Source organism: Oncorhynchus kisutch, linkage group LG18 (assembly GCF_002021735.2).
Source record: "Oncorhynchus kisutch isolate 150728-3 linkage group LG18, Okis_V2, whole genome shotgun sequence".
In the NCBI taxonomy this organism is placed as follows: Eukaryota; Metazoa; Chordata; class Actinopteri; order Salmoniformes; family Salmonidae; genus Oncorhynchus; species Oncorhynchus kisutch.
The window spans coordinates 7,247,819-7,266,648 of NC_034191.2; positions in this window are offsets into that span (position 1 = coordinate 7,247,819).

Below are 18,830 nucleotides of genomic sequence, written 5' to 3' on the forward strand. Positions count from 1 at the left end.
CACCACTATCCAGTCAGTTACATTGTTACTGCTCACCACTATCCAGTCAGTTACCTTGTTACTGCTCACCACAATCCAGTCAGTTCCCTTGTTACTGCTCACCACTATCCAGTCAGTCACCTTGTTACTGCTCACCACTATCATTATCCAGTCAGTTACCTTGTTACTGCTCACCACTATCACTATCCAGTCAGGTACCTTGTTACTGCCCACCACTATCACTATCAAGTCAGTTACCTTGTTACTGCTCACCACTATCCAGTCAGTTACCTTGTTACTGCTCACCACTATTCAGTCAGTTACCTTGTTACTGCTCACCACTATCCAGTCAGTTACCTTGTTACTGCTCACCACTATCTAGTCAGTTACCTTGTTACTGCTCACCACTATCCAGTCAGTTACCTTGTTACTGCTCACCACTATCCAGTCAGTTACCTTGTTACTGCTCACCACTATCCAGTCAGTTACCTTGTAACTGCTCACCACTATCCAGTCAGTTACCTTGTCACTGCTCACCACTATCCAGTCAGTTACCTTGTTACTGCTCACCACTATCCAGTCAGTTACCTTGTTACTGCTCACCACTATCCAGTCAGTTACCTTGTTACTGCTCACCACTATCCAGTCAGTTACCTTGTAACTGCTCACCACTATCCAGTCAGTTACCTTGTCACTGCTCACCACTATCCAGTCAGTTACCTTGTTACTGCTCACCACTATCCAGTCAGTTACCTTGTTACTGCTCACCACTATCCAGTCAGTTACCTTGTTACTGCTCACCACTATCACTATCCAGTCAGTTACCTTGTTACTGCTCACCACTATCCAGTCAGTTACCTTGTTATTGCTCACCACTATCCAGTCAGTTACCTTATTACTGCTCACCACTATCCAGTCAGTTACCTTGTTACTGCTCACCACTATCACTATCCAGTCAATTACCTTGTCACTGCTCACCACTATCCAGTCAGTTACCTTGTTACTGCTCACCACTATCACTATCCAGTCAGTTACCTTGTTACTGCTCACCACTATCACTATCCAGTCAGTTACCTTGTTACTGCTCACCACTATCCAGTCAATTACCTTGTTACTGCTCACCCCTATCCAGTCAGTTACCTTGTTATTGCTCACCACTATCCAGTCAGGTACCTTGTCACTGCTCACCACTATCACTATCCAGTCAGTTACCTTGTTACTGCTCACCACTATCCAGTCAGTTACCTTATTACTGCTCACCACTATCCAGTCAGTTACCTTGTTACTGCTCACCACTATCCAGTCAGTTACCTTGTCACTGCTCACCACTATCTAGTCAGTTACCTTGTTACTGCTCACCACTATCCAGTCAGTTACCTTGTTACTGCTCACCACTATCCAGTCAGTTACCTTGTCACTGCTCACCCCTATCCAGTCAGTTACCTTGTTATTGCTCACCACTATCCAGTCAGGTACCTTGTCACTGCTCACCACTATCACTATCCAGTCAGTTACCTTGTTACTGCTCACCACTATCCAGTCAGTTACCTTATTACTGCTCACCACTATCCAGTCAGTTACCTTGTTACTGCTCACCACTATCCAGTCAGTTACCTTGTCACTGCTCACCACTATCTAGTCAGTTACCTTGTTACTGCTCACCACTATCCAGTCAGTTACCTTGTCACTGCTCACCACTATCCAGTCAGTTACCTTATTACTGCTCACCACTATCCAGTCAGTTACCTTGTTGCTGCTCACCACTATCACTATCCAATCAATTGCCTTGTTACTGCTCAAATGGAAAATGAGATTAGGAACTATCAGTAAACTACAGTCACACTCCACTGACATATCTGTCTTGAATTTTCTGTGTTTGCCAACAAAAACACTAGCAGCAATATATCTGTTTTAAATCACACTTGTTTTTAATAGACTGCCCATGGCCAAGATGTTCAAATGTTCATAAATGACCAGCATGGTCAAATAATAATCACAGGCAGAACAGTTGAAACTGGAGCAGCAGCATGGCCAGGTGGACTGTGTTAACCCTCGCAAGGCTGCAGGCCCAGACGGCATCCCCAGCCGCGCCCTCAGAGCATGCGCAGACCAGCTGGCCGGTGTGTTTACGGACATATTCAACCAATCCCTATACCAGTCTGCTGTTCCCACATGCTTCAAGAGGGCCACCATTGTTCCTGTTCCCAAGAAAGCTAAGGTAACTGAGCTAAACGACTACCGCCCCGTAGCACTCACATCCGTCATCATGAAGTGCTTTGAGAGACTAGTCAAGGACCATATCACCTCCACCCTACCTGACACCCTTGACCCACTCCAATTTGCTTACCGCCCAAATAGGTCCACAGACGATGCAATCTCAACCACACTGCACACTGCCCTAACCCATCTGGACAAGAGGAATACCTATGTGAGAATGCTGTTCATCGACTACAGCTCGGCATTCAACACCATAGTACCCTCCAAGCTCGTCATCAAGCTCGAGACCCTGGGTCTCGACCCCGCCCTGTGCAACTGGGTACTGGACTTCCTGACGGGCCGCCCCCAGGTGGTGAGGGTAGGCAACAACATCTCCTCCCCGCTGATCCTCAACACTGGGGCCCCACAAGGGTGCGTTCTCAGCCCTCTCATGTACTCCCTGTTCACCCACGACTGCGTGGCCACGCACGCCTCCAACTCAATCATCAAGTTTGCGGACGACACAACAGTGGTAGGCTTGATTACCAACAACGACGAGACGGCCTACAGGGAGGAGGTGAGGGCCCTCGGAGTGTGGTGTCAGGAAAATAACCTCACACTCAACGTCAACAAAACTAAGGAGATGATTGTGGACTTCAGGAAACAGCAGAGGGAACACCCCCCCATCCACATCGATGGAACAGTAGTGGAGAGGGTAGCAAGTTTTAAGTTCCTCGGCATACACATCACAGACAAACTGAATTGGTCCACTCACACAGACAGCATCGTGAGGAAGGCGCAGCAGCGCCTCTTCAACCTCAGGAGGCTGAAGAAATTCGGCTTGTCACCAAAAGCACTCACAAACTTCTACAGATGCACAATCGAGAGCATCCTGGCGGGCTGTATCACCGCCTGGTATGGCAACTGCACCGCCCTCAACCGTAAGGCTCTCCAGAGGGTAGTGAGGTCTGCACAACGCATCACCGGGGGCAAACTACCTGCCCTCCAGGACACCTACACCACCCGATGCTACAGGAAGGCCATAAAGATCATCAAGGACATCAACCACCCGAGCCACTGCCTGTTCACCCCGCTGTCATCCAGAAGGCGAGGTCAGTACAGGTGCATCAAAGCTGGGACCGAGAGACTGAAAAACAGCTTCTATCTCAAGGCCATCAGACAGTTAAACAGCCACCACTAACATTGAGTGGCTACTGCCAACACACTGTCAATGCCACTGACTCTACTCCAGCCACTTTAATCATGGGAATTGATGGGAAATGATGTAAATATATCACTAGCCACTTTAAACAATGCTACCTTATATAATGTTACTTACCCTACATTATTCATCTCATATGCATACGTAGATACTGTACTCTATATCATCGACTGCATCCTTATGTAATACATGTATCACTAGCCACTTTAACTATGCCACTTGGTTTACATACTCATCTCATATGTATATACTGTACTCGATACCATCTACTGTATCTTGCCTATGCTGCTCTGTACCATCACTCATTCATATATCCTTATGTACATATTCTTTATCCCCTTACATTGTGTATAAGACAGTAGTTTTTTTTGGAATTGTTAGTTAGATTACTTGTTCGTTATTACTGCATTGTCGGAACTAGAAGCACAAGCATTTCGCTACACTCGCATTAACATCTGCTAACCATGTGTATGTGACAAATACATTTGATTTGATTTGATTTGATTTGGGGACAGCAAGGAGTCATCATGTCAGGTAGTCCTGAGGCATGGTCCTAGGGCTCAGGTCCTCCGAGAGAGAGAAAGAAAGAGAGAAAGAGAGAATTAGAGAGAGCATACTTAAATTCACACAGGACACCAGAGAAGACAGGATAAGTACTCCAGATATAACAAACTGACCCTAGCCCCCCGACACATAAACTACTGCAGCATAAATACTGGAGGCTGAGACAGGAGGGGTCAGGAGACACTGTGGCCCCATCCGAGGACACCCTCGGACAGGGCCAAACAGGAAGGATATAACCCCACCCACTTTGCCAAAGCACAGCCCCCACACCACTAGAGGGATATCTTCAACCACCAACTTACCATCCTGAGACAAGGCCGAGTATAGCCCACAAAGACCTCCGCCACGGCACAACCCAAGAGGGGGCGCCAACCCAGACAGGAAGATCACATCAGTGACTCAGCCCCTGTAATAGGGTTAGAGGCAGAGAATCCCAGTGGAAAGAGGGGAACCGGCCAGGCAGAGACAACAACACACCCCTCTCATGATGTATTTGGCTGGAGGAATAACAACTATGTCCAAGTGGAACTACGTAGCACCGTTGACTGTTGGTGTCTTGGGAACACCTTGGACATGAGAATATTCATCTCAAGGGGTTTTGCCCAGAAGAATGTTAAAATGTGATGTGTAAAGTTTCTAAGCTTCTCATACCAGATGTGATGTGTAAAGTTGCTAAGCCTCTCAGACCAGACACCTTAAGGTGATTGATGTTGGTCTTGAAACTAGACAGGAGGTTGGTGTGAACACAGTAAGGAACACCTCTTGTGTCTTTTTGGACTGTCCTTGAGGTGGGTAATGCAGTTAGCGTTTACAAAGGAGAGCTCAAACCATGTTTCTAAGATACATGATATTATTGAGATAACAGGTGTTCTGTAACATGCTGAAGACCTACGAATCGGGGGGCAGGTACCCTAGCGGCTAGAGCATTGGACTAGTACCCAGAAGGTTGCAAGATCGAATCCCCGAGCTGACAAGGTAAAACATCTGTCGTTTCTGAACAAGGCAGTTAATCCACTGTTCCTAGGCCGTCATTGAAAATAAGAGTTTGTTCTTCACTGACTTGCCTGGTTAAATAAAGGGGGGGAAAATGAGTTCACATTTACAGAGCGGGGTCATGGGAAAATGAGTTCACATTTACAGAGCGGGGTCATGGGAAAATGAGTTCACATTTACAGAGGGGAGTCATGGGAAAATGAGTTCACATTTACAGAGCGGGGTCATGGGAAAATGAGTTCACATTTACAGAGGGGAGTCATGGGAAAATGAGTTCACATTTACAGAGCGGGGTCATGGGAAAATGAGTTCACATTTACAGAGCGGGGTCATGGGAAAATGAGTTCACATTTACAGAGGGGAGTCATGGGAAAATGAGTTCACATTTACAGAGGGGAGTCATGGGAAAATTAGTTCACATTTACAGAGCGGGGTCATGGGAAAATGAGTTCACATTTACAGAGCGGGGTCATGGGAAAATGAGTTCACATTTACAGAGCGGAGTCATGGGAAAATGAGTTCACATTTACAGAGCGGGGTCATGGGAAAATGAGTTCACATTTACAGAGGGGAGTCATGGGAAAACTAGTTCACATTTACAGAGCGGGGTCATGGGAAAATGAGTTCACATTTACAGAGCGGGGTCATGGGAAAATGAGTTCACATTTACAGAGCGGAGTCATGGGAAAATGAGTTCACATTTACAGAGCGGGGTCATGGGAAAATGAGTTCACATTTACAGAGCGGGGTCATGGGAAAATGAGTTCACATTTACAGAGGGGACTCATGGGAAAATGAGTTCACATTTACAGAGGGGACTCATGGGAAAATGCAACAGCTTTCTGTTAAAAGTCCCCCTAACAAGTGTTTTGTATTCATACTACTGTGTACATAGTGATCCTGTATGGCTCCGTTTGTAGAGCATGGTGCTTGCAACACCCTGATAATAGGTTTGATTTCCGGGCCGTAAAACGTACATGACTGTAATTGTCTGCTAAATGCCATATGTTATATATATCCAGTATAGTATGGGGTTCACAGAGGGATGTTCTGTCATGCCGTTTGACTGGGATTGACCCCTGTGTGACTCCTGTCCTCCACAGATCACACAGAGATCTGGGGGGGGGGGGCAACTGTTTTGCTGAAGATATTTACGGTGACCTTTAAGAGCCAAGATATAGCCAAGGAGTATGGCTAAGTGATCTGTGAGAAGGCAATCCAATGATATTTTCAGTCAGAAATGCTTTTCAAGTGATATACCGTACTTCAACGTCCATATGTTGGTTTAGGATTGACCTCACAAGGTAACTGACTGGATAGTGATAATGGTGAGCAATAACAAGGTAACTGACTGGCTGTGCTGCCTGTTGTGTCCATCATTCAGAATGACTATGAATAGACGCATAACTATATGAAGAACGTTATTTGGAGGAATGCTAAGGAATCCTTTCAAGCACGTCCGATGAGTTTTTGATGGATACTGTTCTCCAGTTTAGACGGCAGGATCGGGTGGTTGTAATGACTGTAATTTGAGTGTTGGGGGGACCAGCAGATACAGACTGTATTAGTCTTCAGTCCAAGTCAAAGCAAAACCAGATGGTTGGAGTTATTACCAATTTTTGATATAAACTCACTCTACTCTTTCTCTTTATTTCTCACTCTTTCTCTCTTACTTTCCTAGACACCCCCTACCAGGGAGCTACATCTCCAACACAGCCTCCCAGCCTCCCCTTACCAGGGAGCTCCATCTCCAACACAGCCTCCCAGCCTCCCCTTACCAGGGAGCTCCATCTCCAACACAGCCTCCCAGCCTCCCCTTACCAGGGAGCTCCATCTCCAACACAACCTCCCAGCCTCCCCTTACCAGGGAGCTCCATCTCCAACACAGCCTCCCAGCCTCCCCCTACCAGGGAGCTCCATCTCCAACACAACCTCCCAGCCTCCCCCTACCAGGGAGCTCCATCTCCAACACTACCTCCCAGCCTTCCCCTACCAGGGAGCTACATTTTCAACACAACCTCCCAGCCTCCCCCTACCAGGGGGCTCCATCTTCAACACAACCTCCCAGCCTCCCCCTACAAGGGAGCTCCATCTTCAACACAACCTCCCAGCCTCCCCCTACCAGGGGGCTCCGTCTTCAATACAACCTCCCAGCCTCCCCCTACCAGGGGGCTCCATCTTCAACACAACCTCCCAGCCTCCCCCTACCAGAGGGCTCCATCTTCAACACAACCTCCCAGCCTCCCCCTACCAGGGAGCTCCATCTCCAACACTACCTCCCAGCCTTCCCCTACCAGGGAGCTCCATTTTCAACACAACCTCCCAGCCTCCCCCTACCAGGGGGCTCCATCTTCAACACAACCTCCCAGCCTCCCCCTACAAGGGAGCTCCATCTTCAACACAACCTCCCAGCCTCCCCCTACCAGGGGGCTCCGTCTTCAATACAACCTCCCAGCCTCCCCCTACCAGGGGGCTCCATCTTCAACACAACCTCCCAGCCTCCCCCTACCAGGGGGCTCCATCTTCAACACAACCTCCCAGCCTCCCCCTACCAGGGAGCTCCATATTCAACACAATCTCCCAGCCTCCCCCTACCAGAGGGCTCCATCTCCAACACAACCTCCCAGCCTCCCCCTACCAGGGAGCTCCATCTTCAACACAACCTCCCAGCCTCCCCCTACCAGAGGGCTCCATCTCCAACACAACCTCCCAGCCTCCCCCTACCAGGGAGCTCCATCTTCAACACAACCTCCCAGCCTCCCCCTACCAGGGAGCTCCAACTTCAACACAACCTCCAAGCCTCCCCCTACCAGGGAGCTCCAATTTCAACACAACCTCCCAGCCTCCCCCTACCAGGGAGCTCCAACTTCAACACAACCTCCCAGCCTCCCCCTACCAGGGAGCTCCATATTCAACACAACCTCCTAGCCTCCCCCTACCAGGGAGCTCCAATTTCAACACAACCTCCAAGCCTCCCCCTACCAGGGAGCTCCAATTTCAACACAACCTCCCAGCCTCCCCCTACCAGGGAGCTCCATATTCAACACAACCTCCTAGCCTCCCCCTACCAGGGAGCTCCAATTTCAACACAACCTCCAAGCCTCCCCCTACCAGGGAGCTCCAATTTCAACACAACCTCCCAGCCTCCCCCTACCAGGGAGCTCCATATTCAACACAACCTCCTAGCCTCCTCCTACCAGGGAGCTCCATCTCCAGCGCTGGATGACGCATTGTTACATAGGTCAACAGCTCTGAGAACACTGTCCGTGGGAGATGCACATCTCCCTAAAATTCCCAACCAACGTGGTTCTGCGTACACGTCTTCATTTGAATAGGGGTGATGTTTGGATATATTGATGGAGATTGTTTCGTCCAAGGTGGGGGAAGAGGCAGAAACATATGAAAGGGAACATGTGATAGGATAGAAACATATGAATTGGGAACATGTGACAAGATAGAAGCAGTGACAGGCTCTTGACTTCTTTGTTTCTCAGAAGGAAATGGAAAAAGGAAATAGCTTTAAAAAACAGGCAGTCCACGCTCTTCTCCTTTTCATTCTTCACTTGTGGTTTGCTGCCGAGTTATAGTTGTGGCCCAACCAAAGGCTTCCAGCTCCAACCGCAGTCCAATCGTGGTCCGCGTCAATCACCAACCGGCTTGGACCCGAATCCAGATAAAAGTCCAGACAGGAGAAGTATGTCAACAGAAGACAGAGTGGTATTATATAAAACCCACCGTCGGCCAGATTAAAGAACAGTCTGTGTTTCTGAAAGGTCAGACATATCCTCTGGAAACCACAGAGATTTGAAGAGAGACAGAGTCTTCGGCTGTCCCCATAAGAGAACCTATTTTGGTTCCAGGTAGAACTCTTTTAGGTTCGATGTAGAATCTCCTAAAGGGTTCTAACATGGCATTTAAAGGGGTTCTACTTGGAACCAAAATGGTTCTGCTTGGAACCAAAAAGGGTTCTTCAAATGGTTCTCCTATGGGGACAGCAGAAGAACCCTTTTGGGTTCTAGATTGAACCTTTTTGTACTAAAGTTTACAAAAAATGAAGCAGAACAGCCTAATGTTGCCTTCTCTGTTGCATGACTATTCTGAATGTAAATTGAAAATTGCTTTCCAACACCATGCCTTAGGCCTCTTTCTCCAACCAAACTCCCTGAAAAAGTACAAGCTACCTGAAACATCTGTGATCTAAATCATCAGAACATTCAACACATTTATATTTTCCTGGCATGAAACCATCCTGGCAAATACACTTTTTGGATTTCTAGGGTCACTGTTGACTGTTTTAACACACACAGGTCCATACTCCCCATCCTTTCACGTGTATCTCAAGGATATATACGCTTCAAATCAAAATTGTATTGGTCACATACACGTGTTCAGCAGATGTTATTTGGGGTGTAGCGAAATGCTTGTCATTTGAGTGACGTGTGTGAGATGCGAGAAACACAGAGGAAATGAAGCAGATGTTCACTACTATAACCACCACCTCCATGACACAATGCTAATCTCAGAGAGACCGTACCACCACCTCCATGACACAATGCTAATCTCAGAGAGACCGTACCACCACCTCCATGACACAATGCTAATCTCAGAGAGACCGTACCACCACCTCCATGACACAATGCTAATCTCAGAGAGACCGTACCACCACCTCCATGACACAATGCTAATCTCAGAGAGACCGTACCACCACCTCCATGACACAATGCTAACTCAGAGAGACCGTACCACCACCTCCATGACACAAAGCTAATCTCAGAGAGACCGTACCACCACCTCCATGACACAATGCTAATCTCAGAGAGACCGTACCACCACCTCCATGACACAAAGCTAATCTCAGAGAGACCGTACCACCACCTCCATGACACAATGCTAATCTCAGAGAGACCGTACCACCGACGGTCCGACACTAATGTGTTTTTTTTACAACAGCAAGGCTCAGATCAACATGGCAGGGTGTCGCCGTTGTTTTAAAAAAATACAGATTTTCTTTATAACGTTGAAATAAACATATCCCAACCCCCATATCACACACTCACAAACTGAAATAATAATTGAATATTGTGTGTACATTACACAATCAATTAGTGAGAGAGTCTGAAATATCACATTTATTTGTGTATATTCGTTGTACACATGACAAAATGGTTCCTGTTTCAGTCATGTCTTTGGTCACATTCACGTGGGTCAAACAAAACAAACAATGATTGGTTGACAATAGACCCTCCCACAATGCATGCGATGCAGAAACCATGCAGTCAAAACTTCACGACCTTTGATCACATGATTTTGCAAAGTTCGTGCAGTCAACATGCAGTCGTGCAAGTCCCCAGAATGCAACACCCTTGAAAGGTGGTGACCATCGACTTGGTTGGGTGATCCGACTTGACAAAGATGATCCGCTCGAACATGCACATTGAGATCTGCACGATGTAAGACTTTGCTCTCACTTCTACAACGTGGTGGCTATGGGACCATAGCCAGCGGTTGGAAAAGAACCCCATGTCATACTTGAGTAAAAGTAAAGATACTTTAATATATAATGACTCGGGTAAAAGTGGAAGTCACTCTGTAAAATACTCCTTTGTTTAAAAATCTAAAAGTATTTGGTTTTAAAATATACTTAAGTATCAAAAGTAAATGTAATTTTTAAAATATACTTTAAGTGTCAAAAGTAAAAGTATAAATCATTTAAAATTCCTTATATTCAAATTAAATCAAATTGTATTGGTCACATATTTAGCAGATGTTATTGGGGGTGTAGCGAAATGCTTGTGTTCCTAGCTCCAACAGTGCAGTAATATCTAACAATTCATAACAATGGCAAAGGTACAGGTCGGCAGGCAGGCTCAGGGTCAGGGGCAGGCAGTGTGGTCAGGCAGGTTGGCTCAGAGTTAGGACAGGCAAGGGTTAAAACCAGGAAGGCCAGAAAAGAGAGACTGGAAAAAGCAGGAGCTGAGACACAAAACTCTGGTTGACATGAACAAACAAGACGAACTGGCAACAGACAAACAGAGAACACAGGTATAAATACACAGGGGATAATGAGGAAGATGGGAGCGATACCTGGATGTGGGGGGTTTATTACAAAAAGTAGAGTTTATTATTATTATTGCTAAAGGTACTACATAGGTGTAAACATACCTTTTTTTAGCGAGAGATAGCCCTTGTAAAGCCCATGAAAGTAGCAGAAATGTGCAGAAAGTAGTTTTGAATGCATTTTACTGAAGGGAAACAATAACAGTCTTGAACATTTTTTGGTGACATAGTGATATATTCTTATATATTGTACAATGAGGAATTTAACTACAAAATACTAGTCTTCTCCCATTTTTTGAACCATTGACCCCACCCACAATATGTATAAACAACAACAATAAATAAGAATAAAATAATAGATAGTAAACAAAAATGTGAAGAACATTCATATATCAACTCTAATTAGCACATATAGGACAGTATGCAATTGTGTGTGTGCATGGACTTTGCAGATGTATTTCTTACATAGTATTTGTTTTACAGTCCTTCTATTGGGGTGCAGAATTGGCTTCTCCTCCTCTTACCTGCCACCGCTGCAGTCTCAGGTGGATCAGGACAAGATTCAGACCCCTGAACAGCTTTCACAAGCGCTGCAGAGGCTGCTGTGCGGGGGAGGCGCTCCCTTCTTTGAATGTTTGAGGTTACAAGTGCCTTTCCCAGCTGCTCCAGGAACACACTCCTCTTGTTCCATTTATCAGGCATCCAGGTAGGGTTGATCTTGTTCCATATCACGAAGGATTGTATGAGGACACATCAATGATGTTATCAATGATGTCATCCTCCTGCAGCTGTAAGTTCCAATCACCTTGTCCAGGTTGTCCACACCTCTTTTCTTGTGGTTGTAGTCCAGGATGATGGCTGGCTTCCTGTCCTCACGATCATTGATCTCAGCCGTTTTGTGCAGTGTGCTCAGGAGGACCACATTCTTGTTCCTCTTTGGGAGGTAAGAAACTAGAGTGGTGGTGGGAATGAAGGCAAACTTTGATGAGAAGGCCTCTCTACCCCTTGTTGGGAAGAGTTGAGGGGGGAGCTCAGGCTTGTTCTTCCTCTTCAGGAGCTGCTGTCTGAGTTCATAAGAGGTGAAGAAATTGTCACACGTGACATTGTGCCCCCTCAGTCCATCTGTCACATCAAACACAACCAGTATCCCCTGGTTCTTCTCCGGGCCTCCACTGGTCGGCTTCCCTGTGTAGTTTTGCATCTTCCAAGCATAGCTGGATTGTGCGTCACAGGCCACCCATATCTTGATGCCATACTTCGGAAGAAACTGAAAACGAGAACCACTGATTTTAATCAGGGCAAGGTGACTGGTAACATGACCGAATACAAACAGTGCAGCTATTCCCTCCGCAAGGCTATCAAACAAGCTAAGCATCAGTATAGAGACAAAGTAGAATCTCAATTCAACGGCTCCGACGCAAGAGGTATGTGGCAGGGTCTACATTCAATCACGGACTACAAGAAGAAAACCAGCCCAGTCACGGACCAGGATGTCTTGCTCCCAGGCAGACTAAATAACTTTTTTGCCCGCTTTGAGGACAATACAGTGCCACTGACACGGCCTGCAACGAAAACATGCGGACTCTCCTTCACTGCAGCCGAGGTGAGTAAAACATTTAAACGTGTTAACCCTCGCAAGGCTGCAGGCCCAGACGGCATCCCCAGCCGCGCCCTCAGAGCATGCGCAGACCAGCTGGCCAGTGTGTTCACGGACATATTCAATCAATCCCTATACCAGTCTGCTGTTCCCACATGCTTCAAGAGGGCCACCATTGTTCCTGTTCCCAAGAAAGCTAAGGTAACTGAGCTAAACGACTACCGCCCCGTAGCACTCACTTCCGTCATCATGAAGTGCTTTGAGAGACTAGTCAAGGACCATATCACCTCCACCCTACCTGACACCCTAGACCCACTCCAATTTGCTTACCGCCCAAATAGGTCCACAGACGATGCAATCTCAACCACACTGCACACTGCCCTAACCCATCTGGACAAGAGGAATACCTCTTGCGGCAGGGTAGCCTAGTGGTTAGAGCGTTGGACTAGTAACCGAAAGGTTGCAAGTTCTAATCCCTGAGCTGACAAGGTACAAATCTGTCGTTCTGCCCCTGAACAGGCAGTTAACCCACTGTTCCTAGACCAGTTAACCCACTGTTCCTAGACCAGTTAACCCACTGTTCCTAGACCAGTTAACCCACTGTTCCCAGGCCGTCATTGAAAATAAGAATTTGTTCTTAACTGACTTGCCTAGTAAAAATAAAGGTACCATTTTTAAGAAAAAAATGTGAGAATGCTGTTCATCGACTACAGCTCGGCATTCAACACCATAGTACCCTCCAAGCTCGTCATCAAGCTCGAGACCCTGGGTCTCGACCCCGCCCTGTGCAACTGGGTACTGGACTTCCTGACGGGCCGCCCCCAGGTGGTGAGGGTAGGCAACAACATCTCCACCCCGCTGATCCTCAACACTGGGGCCCTCTCCTGTACTCCCTGTTCACCCACGACTGCGTGGCCACGCACGCCTCCAACTCAATCATAAAGTTTGCGGATGACACAACAGTGGTAGGCTTGATTACCAACAACGACGAGACGGCCTACAGGGAGGAGGTGAGGGCCCTCGGAGTGTGGTGTCAGGAAAATAACCTCACACTCAACGTCAACAAAACTAAGGAGATGATTGTGGACTTCAGGAAACAGCAGAGGGAACACCCCCCTATCCACATTGATGGAACAGTAGTGGAGAGGGTAGTAAGTTTTAAGTTCCTCGGCATACACATCACAGACAAACTGAATTGGTCCACTCACACAGACAGCATCGTGAAGAAGGCGCAGCAGCGCCTCTTCAACCTCAGGAGGCTGAAGAAATTCGGCTTGTCACCAAAAGCACTCACAAACTTCTACAGATGCACAATCGAGAGCATCCTGGCGGGCTGTATCACCGCCTGGTACGGCAACTGCTCCGCCCACAACCGTAAGGCTCTCCAGAGGGTAGTGAGGTCTGCACAACGCATCACCGGGGGCAAACTACCTGCCCTCCAGGACACCTACACCACCCGATGTTACAGGAAGACCATAAAGATCATCAAGGACAACAACCACCCGAGCCACTGCCTGTTCACCCCGCTATCATCCAGAAGGCGAGGTCAGTACAGGTGCATCAAAGCTGGGACCGAGAGACTGAAAAACAGCTTCTATCTCAAGGCCATCAGACTGTTAAACAGCCACCACTAACATTGAGTGGCTGCTGCCAACACACTGACTCAACTCCAGCCACTTTAATAATGGGAATTGATGGGAAATGATGTAAAATATATCACTAGCCACTTTAAACAATGCTACCTAATATAATGTTTACATACCCTACATTATTCATCTCATATGTATACGTATATACTGTACTCTATATCATCTACTGCATCCTTATGTAATACATGTATCACTAGCCACTTTAACTATGCCACTTTGTTTACATACTAATCTCATATGTATATACTGTACTCGATACCATCTACTGTATCTTGCCTAAGCTGCTCTGTACCATCACTCATTCATATATCTTTATGTACATATTCTTTATCCCCTTACACTGTGTATAAGACAGTAGTTTCTTGGGGGGAATTGTTAGTTAGATTACTTGTTGGATTATTACTGCATTGTCGGAACTAGAAGCACAAGCATTTCGCTACACTCGCATTAACATCTGCTAACCATGTATGTGACAAATAAAATTAGATTGGATTTGATTTGAAAACAATCACATAATTAAATTATATTACAGCAATACATAATAGAATGAACAGTGAAAATCACTTACATTACAGATATGAAAATACAAATGTACCTCTGAATGGAACCAGTTGCTCATCCACTGTTACTTCAGGCCCAGGGTTGTAGAGGTAATGGCAGACGCTCCACCCACTTCTCGCAGACCTCTCTTATGGCTCCACTCACTTCCCCCAGACCTCTCTTATGGCTCCACCCACTTCCCCAGACCTCTCTTATGGTCGTCAGATGCTCCACGCACTTCCCCCAGACCTCTCTTATGGTCGTCAGATGCTCCACCCACTTCCCCCAGACCTCTCTTATGGTCGTCAGATGCTCCTCCCATTTCTCCCAGACCTCTCTTATGGCCGCCAGTTTGTCTCTCACACGTCTTGCAGGTCTTGACTCACTGTTATAAAACCGTAATATTCCTCAGAAAGTGTGAAAGACTTTCAGGCGCATCGTGGTACGTTAAATCGTTCTTCCACTCTCTGCATCCCAGAGACTACATGTAGCCTCGCCTTGGGACCTATACACACCCGCTAAGATTAGCAGCCCTATGTAGGCACGCAGGTCAATCTCATCCATCCTTTTCCAGTTCATTTCCATCCAGTTCATATCTCCATATTTACGGCAACCCTCCAAATTTGTCATCTACAGGATGATTTTTTTTCGATGGCTGGTGTGATGAACATGTAGAATGTTGAGGAGATGTCCTGGGCAACTGCATGTCTTGTGGGCCCTGGGGTTGTCCTTATGGCATGTTGTGCTGCCATCCTGACCTGGTCGTCATATGGTGACAAGGACCATGTCTTGTGGGCCCTGGGGTCATCCTTATGGCATGTTGTGCTGCCATCCTGCCCTGGTCGTCATATGGTGACATGGACCATGTCTTTCAGCTCGGGGGATTTCTTCTTCATCTGAAGATGATGCATTTCGCTCTGGGTTGTATTCTTCCCCATCTTCTTGGTGAAGTGACCAGTGTTCCATTATTAAAGTGACCAGTGTTCCATTATTAAAGTGACCAGTGTTCCATTATTAAAGTGACCAGTGTTCCATTATTAAAGTTACCAGTGTTCCATTATTAAAGTGACCAGTGTTCCATTATTAAAGTGACCAGTGTTCCATTATTAAAGTGACCAGTGTTCCATTATTAAAATGACCAGTGTTCCATTATTAAAGTGACCAGTGTTCCATTATTAAAGTGACCAGTGTTCCATTATTAAAGTGACCAGTGTTCCATTATTAAAGGGACCAGTGTTCCATTATTAAAGTGACCAGTGTTCCATTATTAAAGGAACCAGTGTTCCCTTATTAAAGTGACTAGTGTTCCATTATTAAAGTGACCAGTGATTCCATTATTATATTGACCAGTGTTCCATTATTAAAGTGACCAGTGTTCCATTATTAAAGTTACCAGTGATTCCAAGTCTATGTACAGTGGGGCAAAAAAGTATTTAGTCAGCCACCAATTGTGCAAGTTCTCCCACTTAAAATGATGAGAGAAGCCTGTAATTTTCATCATAGGTACACTTCATCTATGACAGACAAACTGAGAAAAAAAATCCAGAAAATCTCATTGTAGGATTTTTAATGAATTTATTTGCAAATTATGGTGGAAAATAAGTAACACTCCTAGATGTTGCAGAAATTGACCCTACTACTGTTAATTTCATGCGTTTTTGTCATCTTACTGATTCTACCTTTAAACCTAACCTAGTCTATGAGCTGACCCATCATCTTATGCATTACTGCCCCACAGTGGCAAGAAGTGATTGATTTTTTTATATATTTTTTATTTCACCTTTATTTAACCAGGTAGGCTAGTTGAGAACACCTTTATTTAACCAGGTAGGCTAGTTGAGAACACCTTTATTTAACCAGGTAGGCTAGTTGAGAACACCTTTATTTAACCAGGTAGGCTATTTGAGAACAAGTTCTCATTTGCAACTGCGACCTGGCCAAGATAAAGCATAGCAGTGTGAACAGACAACACAGAGTTACACATGGAGTAAACAATTAACAAGTCAATAACACAGTAGAAAAAAAGGGGAGTCTATATACATTGTGTGCAAAAGGCATGAGGAGGTGGACTATTTACCGATAGCCTATGTACAGCTGCAGCGATCGGTTAGCTGCTCAGATAGCAGATGTTTGAAGTTGGTGAGGGAGATTTTTGCAATTCGTTCCAGTCACAGGCAGCAGAGAACTGGAACGAAAGGCGGCCAAATGAGGTGTTGGCTTTAGGGATGATCAGTGAGATACACCTGCTGGAGCGCGTGCTACGGATGGGTGTTGCCATCGTGACCAGTGAACTGAGATAAGGCGGAGCTTTACCTAGCATGGACTTGTAGATGACCTGGAGCTAGTGGGTCTGGCGACGAATATGTAGCGAGAGCCAGCCGACTAGAGCATACAAGTCGCAGTGGTGGGTGGTATAAGGTGCTTTAGTGACAAAACAGATGGCACTGTGATAAACTGCATCCAGTTTGCTGAGTAGAGTGTTGGAAGCTATTTTGTAGATGACATCGCCAAAGTCGAGGATCGGTAGGATAGTCAGTTTTACTAGGGTAAGTTTGGCGGCGTGAGTGAAGGAGGCTTTGTTGCGGAATAGAAAGCCGACTCTTGATTTGATTTTCGATTGGAGATGTTTGATATGAGTCTGGAAGGAGAGTTTACAGTCTAGCCAGACACCTAGGTACTTATAGATGTCCACATATTCAAGGTCGGAACCATCCAGGGTGGTGATGCTGGTCAGGCGTGCGGGTGCAGGCAGTGAACGGTTGAAAAGCATGCATTTGGTTTTACTAGCGTTTAAGAGCAGTTGGAGGCCACGAAGGAGTGTTGTATGGCATTGAAGCTCGTTTGGAGGTTAGATAGCACAGTGTCCAAGGACGGGACGGAAGTATATAGAATGGTGTCGTCTGCGTAGAGGTGGATCAGGGAATCGCCCGCAGCAAGACCAACATCATTGATGTATACAGAGAAGGTACACTTCATCTATGACAGACAAACTGAGAAAAAAAATCCAGAAAATCTCATTGTAGGATTTTTAATGAATTTATTTGCAAATTATGGTGGAAAATAAGTAACACTCCTAGATGTTGCAGAAATTGACCCTACTACTGTTAATTTCATGCGTTTTTGTCATCTTACTGATTCTACCTTTAAACCTAACCTAGTCTATGAGCTGACCCATCATCTTATGCATTACTGCCCCACAGTGGCAAGAAGTGATTGATTTTTTTATATATTTTTTATTTCACCTTTATTTAACCAGGTAGGCTAGTTGAGAACACCTTTATTTAACCAGGTAGGCTATTTGAGAACAAGTTCTCATTTGCAACTGCGACCTGGCCAAGATAAAGCATAGCAGTGTGAACAGACAACACAGAGTTACACATGGAGTAAACAATTAACAAGTCAATAACACAGTAGAAAAAAAGGGGAGTCTATATACATTGTGTGCAAAAGGCATGAGGAGGTGGACTATTTACCGATAGCCTATGTACAGCTGCAGCGATCGGTTAGCTGCTCAGATAGCAGATGTTTGAAGTTGGTGAGGGAGATTTTTGCAATTCGTTCCAGTCACAGGCAGCAGAGAACTGGAACGAAAGGCGGCCAAATGAGGTGTTGGCTTTAGGGATGATCAGTGAGATACACCTGCTGGAGCGCGTGCTACGGATGGGTGTTGCCATCGTGACCAGTGAACTGAGATAAGGCGGAGCTTTACCTAGCATGGACTTGTAGATGACCTGGAGCTAGTGGGTCTGGCGACGAATATGTAGCGAGAGCCAGCCGACTAGAGCATACAAGTCGCAGTGGTGGGTGGTATAAGGTGCTTTAGTGACAAAACAGATGGCACTGTGATAAACTGCATCCAGTTTGCTGAGTAGAGTGTTGGAAGCTATTTTGTAGATGACATCGCCAAAGTCGAGGATCGGTAGGATAGTCAGTTTTACTAGGGTAAGTTTGGCGGCGTGAGTGAAGGAGGCTTTGTTGCGGAATAGAAAGCCGACTCTTGATTTGATTTTCGATTGGAGATGTTTGATATGAG